Genomic DNA, 9,615 nt, shown 5'->3' on the forward strand with positions numbered 1-9,615 from the left:
AGCATGCATCATATTGTGCATTGCATTGATTGTATTTCTTCTCTGTTGCCGGTAACTGTCCCCTCTCGGTAGACGATGTTCCGACGTTGTGATCGTTGACACTGATGAAGACTCAATGCTATCTTCAGAAGTGCCAGGCAAGCAAAACCCCCTTGCTCATTCCGATACAATCCTACTCTCTCGCCCTGCTCTCTTTTACTGCATTAGGACAACAACGAGTCATTTGTTACTTGTTGCGGTAGCTGAACCCCTTTATCCTCTGCATGACCTGTCATTGCCACAGTAAATAGATGAAACCCACTAGTATGAGTAGGAGTTGTTTGAGCCATGTGTGCCTTCTCATTCATGTTTGTTTGTCATGCCTGCTATTGCTTAGAGTTGAGTCAGGTCTGATTCATCGGGGATGAATCAGAGGTGTGTGGACATGTCCTACTATGTGTGAGCTAAGTGGTGAACACGATTTGGTAAAGGTAGCGGTGAGAGGCCATGTAGGAGTACATGGCGGGTTGTCTCATTGAAGCCGTCCTTAGGAACTGAGTTCTGTGTTTGTGATCCATGATTTAGCTACTACCATACATTGGGCCCTGAAATATGACCCCGCTCGACTTCTTATTCACCCTAGTCCTCTGTCCAGGAGTTGCAAGTAGTTTCTGGTGTTTGTAGCTTACTGGAGGCCGTGGACAGCGCTGACCGTAGGGGTGGGCTGTGATGCGGTAGGTACGTGGCACGGTGTACCGAATACCCGTTAGGTATCTCGGGAACCCTGTACACATCATTCGGGGCCGTATGGGAAACCTCGGCCGGACTCCCTGCGGATGGAACCTGGATAGGCGATAAACCTGGACTAGAGACTTAGGTGTTTAGGTAGGTCGTGGTCTACACCCACGTTGGCTTTCGCTTGAAGTCTGCCGAGCACATGTCGTGTGCAGATGCTAAGTGGTGGAAACATGTATGAAGAAGTACACCCCTGCAGGGTTAACATCATCTATTCGCATAGCCGTGTCCGTGGTAAAGGACTTCTGTGTTGCTTATATCAGTTCATAGACAAGTGAAAGTGGATACTCTAAAATACGCAAGATAAGCGTGAGTGCTATGGATGGCGTTCTCGTAGGGAGACGGGAGCGGATCCATAGTGGTGTATTGATATGGTGAATATGTGGACTCGTGTGCGCCACCTCAAAAGAGTTACTTGCATTCGTAGTTCAGGATAGCCACCGAGTCAAAGCTGGCTTGCTGTAGTTAAACCCCCACCATCCCTTTGTTGATAATGATGCATATGTAGTTAGTTCTGATGTAAGTCTTGCTGGGTACATTTGTACTCACGTTTGCCTATTTTATGTTTTTGCAGAGAGACTTCGGTCTCGCTAGTAGTTCCGCGTGGACTTCGATGTTTAGCTTGTTACCTCAGCTACGATCTTGTGCCCTCGGCAGGATTTGGTAGATAGTCAGGCTTCTCAGCCTTTTTCATTTATAGATGTCTGTACTCAGACATGATAGCTTCCGCTTGTGATTTGATTTGTATGCTCTGAATGTTGGGTCATGAGACCCCTGTTTGTAATATCTCGCTCCTCGGAGCCTATTGAATAAAATACTTGAGTTATAGAGTCATGTTGTGATGCCATGTTGTATTTGCACATATCGAGCATATTGTGTGTATGTTATTGAAATGCTTGGTATGTGTGGGATCTGACTATCTAGTTGTTTATTCTTAGTAGCCTCTCTTACCGGGAAATGTCTCCTAGTGTTTCCACTGAGCCATGGTAGCTTGCTACTGCTCCGGAATACTTAGGCTGGCCGGCATGTGTCCTTCTTCGCTCCTGTGTCTGTCCGTTCTGGGAAATGTCACACGATGAATACCAGAGTCCTGTTAGCCCGCTACAGCCCGGTTCACCGGAGTCCTGCTAGCCCAGTGCTACAGCCTGGATTCACTCGCTGATGACCGACACGTTCGATGCTGGGTCATGGATGCCTGTCCCTGTAGGTTTGTGCCACTTTGGGTTTACGACTAGCCATGTCAGCCCGGGCTCCTTATCATATGGATGCTAGCGACTCTATCATATACGTGTGCCAAAAGGCGCAAACGGTCCCGGGCAAAGGTAAGGCGACACCCGTGGGAATACCGTGCGTGAGGCCGCAAAGTGATATGAGGTGTTACATGCTAGATCGATGTGGCATTGAGTCGGGGTCCTGACAGACCCCGCCAGGCGTGCGCCGGCTTGAGGGGCAACGCCGGCCCCGTTGTTTTCAGAAAGGATCCGGGTTCCATTGCCTGCCCGGGGTTCATCCCCCTGACAGTAGTCCCCGAAGCTGTGAAGGTCCGCCTTCTTCGGATGGGAGGGCCTTCGCAGTTTCCCCCTTAAAAAAGGAAAATCCTGCGAGCGCCGAGTCCGGCAACACCCACTGTGTGCCAGTTTTTGGAAACCTGATCGCGGCATCCCGGTTGTGCCGAAACCTAGGAGTCCATCGAATCTTGGGGCAATCCCTCGGGCTTAGCGCGGGCGCCACATGGTGCCTAGAAGTCGGACGGGCGTGACACGCCACGCGCGTGACGGGACTGGGCGACATGCTAAGGCCCGCCGCCGCATGCCCTTGGCCCACGCACGCGGATTTATTGGGGTGTCCAGGAGTCGGTTGCTCTTCCCCGTGCAGTTATCACGCACGTACGTGCGCACTTATTGTGGGGTAGTGGGAAAGGCGAGCGCAAACGATCCCACTCCCCCACGTTCAAACCGAGGCTTATAAATTGGGGCGACGGGGGCGGCGGACATCATTCTTGCTCGCGCTCCCCTGTCACTCGTTCTTCCTCTGCTTCTTGCGTCTTTCGCGCTGTGACATCCGCCGCTTCGACCAGAGATCCACCATCGTCCATCCTCCTTTCCTTCTTTTGCTTCCATCGATGACGCTGCCGTTGGGCTCATGGATGGGCTTGACAGTCACCGCCAACGACATCTCCTACCTCCGCTCCTCCCGGCGCTTGCCGAGGGAAATGGAGGTCGTCGTGCGCCTGCCGCAGGGCGAGTAGAGTCTGCAGCCTCAGGGCACGGAGCGCGTGGTCTTCCTCCCACACTTAGAGCGTGGGTTCGGGCTTCCGGCGAGTGCCTTCTTCCGCAGGTTCCTGGAGTTCTTTGGGCTCCTGCCCCACCATCTTCGCATCGGCGCAATCGTCCAGCTGTCGGGCTTTGTCACCCTCTACGTGTGCTACCTGGGAGTCGAGCCAACAATCGACCTCTGGGCGCGGTTCTTTTCTCTGAAGCAGCTGGGACCAACGGCCGGGGAGTTCTCCGACTCTGGCACCGCCATCATCTCAAAGCGGTCGGGCGCTGACTGCCCCAAGATTCCGCTGGAGGATTCTGCCAAGAAGTGGCAGAACTCCTTCTACGTCCACAACCTCAGCGCAGACTGCATCAACCTGCCGGCCTTCGCCATCGCGCTGCCGCGGGCGAAGATGAACTGGGGTTATTACCCCAAGAACCCGTCGCAGGAGATTCTCAATCTCTGCGAGCGGGTAGCAGTGATGGAGCCGCAGGAGGGGCTCAGCGACACCGACCTCATCGCCGCCTTCATCACGCGCCACTCCTCTGCAGCGGCGCACCAGCCTCATCGGCGAGATGACCGGCCTTCAGGACACCAACCGCCTGGGAGCGACGTGCTGGCGGTGGACCAGATCGTGCGCCGGGTCAATGACATCTCCAAGGCTAACTTGAGGGAGGACTGGTGGTTTGGCAAACCGCCATACAGCCACTCGAATCCGGTGCCCCTGGTCAGTATCTTGTCTTCATATTTTGCTGTTGCGCACCTTCTAATCCGTCCCGATGTGACACGGGAGGTGCTTCTGAATGCCATCCGGCACCCTTATGCTCGGGCTCTATCACAGGTGGTGCGGGCGGCATCGGATGAGCCCGCAGCCCACAGCGGAGAGGAAGGGGATAACAGCGATGTCGGTGCAGGGCGTCGCGCGGCTAAGTCCTGCCTTTTGCTTTCTTTTTCATGCTTCTTTAGTCGTTGGGTGTGACACGGCGTGGACGATGCTGACGCAGATGGTTGACGTAGTGGCGTTGGGCGGCGGAGGTGGCGACGTGGGCGGATCCGGGTCGTCGCGGAGGAGCCGGCCGCATGGGAAGGACAATGTCACGCCACGGCCTCGGGCCGCGAAGCGCGCGGCAGAAGAGGCAGGCGAGGTCCGCCGTTCCAGTCTTGACAGCGTAAGTTTTTCCTTCCGCGTGCATCCGGGTAGCGGAGTCGGCTTTGCTTGTTGTTCATTTCATCTTGTCTTCAGGTCGCCGATCGCATTGGCGAGGGCGGTGGATGACGCCGCGGCTGCTGAGGATGCCGTGTTCCGGAGGAGCCGGTCCGGTCCCGTCGACCAGGACGAGGAGGAGGAGCCGGCGGATCCGGACCTCGGCCTGGACCCGACCGACGCCGAATGCCTGGCCTGGCGGAATAGGAACCGGGTCGAGGCGGAGCTAGAGGTGGCATTGGTCCGGGCCTGGACCATTGCTGTGCCGGCGTGGGTGCGAGCCGGTGAGGAGCCAGCATGGCGCAAGATGCCGGAGGGCACGGTGGTGACGGCGACGGTCTTCGAGCCGTCGTCGGTGAGGGAGCACGGCCGAGGAGGCCGGGCTGAGGTGGTGGACCTAGACCTCGAGGTTGTGAAGGTGGAGGATGACACCCCGCCGCGGGTCGATGTTGTCGAGCGGGCGGGGGTTGACGGAGGGATCGACGACACAGTCTTGGAGGAGGCGCCATGGGTTGAGCCATAGGGGATGCCCCGGGCATCAGTGGAGGCGCCGCAGGTGGTGGCGTCGCAAACCGTCCCAGCTGCCGGGTCGTCAGCCGCGCTGGAGAGGGCGTCGGAGGAGGCGCCGACTTTGTTGGGAGCTTCTGGTGGGGAACATGCCCTTGTGCCCCGGCAAGGGGGGCATCGGGCCGCCGTGCCGCAACTGGCACGGGGCAGAGGCACCGCGGTCTTTGGGCCCTAGACTCAGGAGGAGGCGGCGATGGATGCTATCTGTCAGGACCCCGGCTCAATGCCACATCGATCTAGCATGTAACACCTCATATCACTTTGCGGCCTCACGCACGGTATCCCCACGGGTGTCGCCTTACCTTTGCCCAGGACCGTTTGTGCCTTTTGGCACACGTATATGATAGTGTCGCTAGCATCCATATGATAAGGAGCCCGGGCTGACATGGCTAGTCGTAAACCCAAAGTGGCACAAACTTACAGGGACAGGCATCCATGACCCAGCATCGAACGTGTCGGTCATCAGCGAGTGAATCCAGGCTGTAGCACTAGGCTAACAGGACTTCGGTGAACCGGGCTGTAGCGGGCTAATAGGACTCCGGTATTCATCGCGTGACATTTCCCCGAAGGGACAGACACAGGAACGAAGAAGGACACATACCGGCCAGCCTAAGTGTTCCGGAGCAGTAGCACGCTACCATGGCTCAGTGGAAGCACTAGGAGACATTTCCCGGTAAGAGAGGCTACTAAGGATAAACAAATAGATAGTCAGATCCCACACATAGCAATACACATTACACGTACGCTTAACATGCAAGTATGTGCTGTACAACATGGCATCACAGCAAAACTCAACAACTCATATATATAAGGCTCAAAGAGCCAACATAGCATTTATTACAAACAGGGGTCACATGGCCCAACATTCAGAGCAGACAAGCAACAAGAGGAAGCATTACATGTCTGAGTACAGACATCTACAAATGAAAAAGGCTAAAGAGCCTGACTAACTACAACATCCGATCAAGATCGTCGCTAAGGTACAAGCTACTTGTCGAAGTCCACGAGAACACTAGTAAGACCGAAGTCTCCGCTGCAAAAACATAAATAAAGCAACATGAGTACAAAGGTACTCAGCAAGACTTACGTCAGATCCTATCATACATGCATTTGTATCAAGAGGGTAATGTTGGGTTTAGTTGCAGTAAGCCAGCTTTGACTCTGTGGCTAACCTGTTCTACGACTACCAGAACTTCTTTGAGGTGATATGGCGCACATGAGTCCACTAATCACCACACAATACACTACTATGGATTCATCCCCGTCTCCCTACGAGAAGGCCATCCATAGCACTCACACTTGTCTTGAGCATTTTATAGTATCCACTTCAAGTTGTCTATGTACCATGTAAGCATCCAAGAAGTCCATAACCGCGGACCCGGCTATTCGAATAGATCATGTTAACCCTGCAGGGGTGTACTTCTTCACACACGCTCTTGCCACTTACCGCCATGTACACGTCATGTAACTCGGCAACCTTCAAGCGGAAGCCTGGCGAGGGTGTCGGCCACGACCTGACTAACCACACAAGACTCTAGTCCAGGTTTATCGCCTATTCGGGTTCCATCCGTAAGGAGATCCGGCCGGGGTGTCGCTCACGGCCCCAAATGATGTGTGCTGGGTTCCCAAGCCCACCTCACCGGATGGATCTACGCTTGGTACACCGTGCCACTTGTGCCTAGTCTGTCCCAAGCCCACCTGGCCGGGTGCCACTTGGTAGACTACTAACACTACCTACAAACACCAGAAACTAGTTGCGACTCCTGGACAGAGATCAAGTTGGTTAATAAGTCGAGAGGGGCACTTAAGCATTCCAATGTGTGGTAGTATCGAGTCATTGGACGACATACACAGAACTCAGTGCTTAAGGACGGTTCCAGTGAGACAACCCACCATGTACTCCTACATGGCCTCTCACCACTACCTTTACCAAATCGTGTTCACACATTCACTCTCAGCATCAGAACATAAAGCACTGTACTCCAATTCATTCCCAATGAATCAGACCTGACACACTCTAAGCAATAGCAGGCATGGCATGGTAGGAACACCACAATGGCTTCAATCAACTCCTACACATGCTAGTGGGTTTCAACTATTTACTGTGGCAATGACAGGTCATGCAGAGGAATGGGTTCAACTACCGCAGCACAGAGTAGCAGATGAATCGTTGTTGTCCTAATGCAATAACTGAGAGCAGGAGTGAGAGAGTAGGATTGTATCGAAATGAACAAGGGGGTTTGCTTGCCTGGTAGATCAACAGGAAGGCACTGCTCCTCAGATAGGTACTCTGGAACGGACTCCGGAGCAGGACCTATCAAGAAGGAACAGTGTCGGCAATCAATACACAAACATATGCAACAATATGATGCATGAACATGGCATATAGATGTGATGTTGTTTGAGCTAATGCAACTAGTATTCAAATTGAATGAAGTCCATTTGAATCAAGGGTTCAAATGCAACCCCAAATTAAGCTCTTATATATGCCATTGTAGTGTTTAACTTATACAGTAGGTATAAGTTGGTTTGACATGCATGAAACTAGTACAAATGGATAGATTGCATTTTTCTGATAATTTTTCATATATAAATTATTTCAATCTGAGTTACGGTTGAATTTCTATGATTTTTTAAGTTCGAAACATTTTCTGGAATTTCCTGAGTTAAAATAATTCCAGAAAATATTATTGCGTCAGCATGATGTCAGCACTGCGTCAGCAGTCAACCTGGGTCAAACCTGACGTGTGGGGGCCACACGTCAGTGACACATTGGTTAAGCCCGGGTCAAACCCGCACTTACCAGGGTTTGACTTGCCCTGGGGCCCACGATCAGCGGCTGGTGGGGTGGTTTAGGCTGCAGGATTAGGCGCTAATGACAGCCACGTCGGCCTCGCCGGAGTTCGGCCGGCGACGACCTCGAGCCGCGGCGGCGACTCGCCGGACTTGCGCTACGAGCGGCGGATGGATGCGCGGAGACCACCTGGGCGTAGCCCGTCGTCGTCCGCATCCAGGGAAGCAGGTGGGAGGCTGCGGGGGCGCCGGAGCTCGCCGGAGCGGAGCTCACAGCTGCGGCTGGAGCACGGCTTTGAGCGGGAGCGGGCTGCGGGGGATGGGGAGGCCACCCGAGGGGCTCTGCGGGACCCTCGTGGCACCAAGAGCACGACCGTGTGCTCAGGTGCGACTAACGCGCGCTAGAACGACAGCAGCGACATGACCGGCGGCGAGGAGCTACGGCCATGGCGGGGAAGGGGGCTACAGCGCGGGAACGGAAGAACGGGGAGAGGGAAACGGAGCAGAGGCTCACTGCAGACTCGACGGTGTCGACGGCGAGCTCGATGAAGGGCTGGAGTCGGCGGGGCGGCGAGGCGGATCTCCGGCATCGGGAGGTTCAAGACGGAGGCGATGGCGACTCTCCAGGGCCTCCAGAGGCGCGTGGCTTGACGGAGAGGTAGCCGGCGATGTGGCGGAGCTTCTAGGCCGGTCGGATAGGCGAGGGGGAGGCGGTGGCTATGGTAACGGCGAACGGCGGCGACGGCAGTGTTCGGGCGGTCGCGCGGGAGAGAACCAGGGGAAAGAGGGAGAGCGAGGGAGAGGGAGAGAGGTGCAGGGCGGTGCGTGGCGTCGTCCAGGGCGTCCAGGGCGACGAGAGGGAGAAGCAGGAGGTGGCGGGAGACGTGGCCGCGGGCGAGCGAGCGCGCGACACACACAGTGCCAGTAGGCACGAGGAAGAAGACAGAGGAGGAGGCGGGCTGGGCTGGCCAACTGGGCCGGCCAGGCCGCGCAGTGCTGGGCCAGCACAGGAGCTGGCCGCAGGTAAGTTTGCTCCTGTTTTGTTTTCTCTTCTATTTGCTGACATTTGTTTTGATTTAATAATAATACTAAATCATTTTATTTTCTTCTGTCAATTTTTGTAGGAACTAGTTGGATTGCTCCAAAACTCCTCACCAATTAACAGAATTTTTGGACATATATTATATATATAACAATATATATCCAAAGCAATTAATTACTGGATTAATTCCAAATGCCCAAAATAAATACTTATGAGCTCCTAAAAATATTGGTTTGATTTTTATCTCTGTCCAATATTTTCAGAGAGCAACATGAGCATTTCCTTGGACCTTTTTGGAGCAATTTTTATTTGGGTCATTTCCAAAAATGATTCTGAGGGTTTCACAAATCCCCATTTCAAATTTAAATGGAATTTAAACATGATGCAGACATGACTAGCTAGCCTTGAGCATACCAGAACTAGGGATGTGACAACACGCCCCCACTTGAAAGAATCTCGCCCCGAGATTCAGGGGTCGACGAAAAGAAAGTCGGGTACTCCAGTCGAAGACGATCTTCTCGCTCCCAAGTAGCTTCTCTCTCAGAATGATGAGACCACTGAACCTTGAGAAACTTGATGTTATGACGTCGAGTGACACGCTCTGCTTGATCAAGAATGCGAACCGGATACTCTCGATACGTGAGGTTATCTTGGAGATCAAGCGTTTAGTGGTCCACTCCGCGGATAGGATCCGAGAAGCAACGCCTGAGTTGAGAGACGTGGAAGACATCGTGCACTCTGGAAAGATGTGGGGGTAGTTCCAACTGGTAGGCAACCTCTCCTAGTTTAGCGAGAATGCAAAAAGGACCAATGTAACGAGGAGCCAACTTGCCCTTGATACCGAAACGATGGGTACCCTTCAAAGGAGTAACCCGAAGGTAAGCTTTGTCGCCAACTTCATAAGTCATATCCTTATGATGACGATCATACTGGCTCTTTTGACGAGACTGGGTTGTTTTCAAATTCTCACGAATGA

The sequence above is a fragment of the Triticum aestivum genome, chromosome 4B (assembly GCF_018294505.1).
Source record: "Triticum aestivum cultivar Chinese Spring chromosome 4B, IWGSC CS RefSeq v2.1, whole genome shotgun sequence".
NCBI classification, from domain to species: domain Eukaryota; kingdom Viridiplantae; phylum Streptophyta; class Magnoliopsida; order Poales; family Poaceae; genus Triticum; species Triticum aestivum.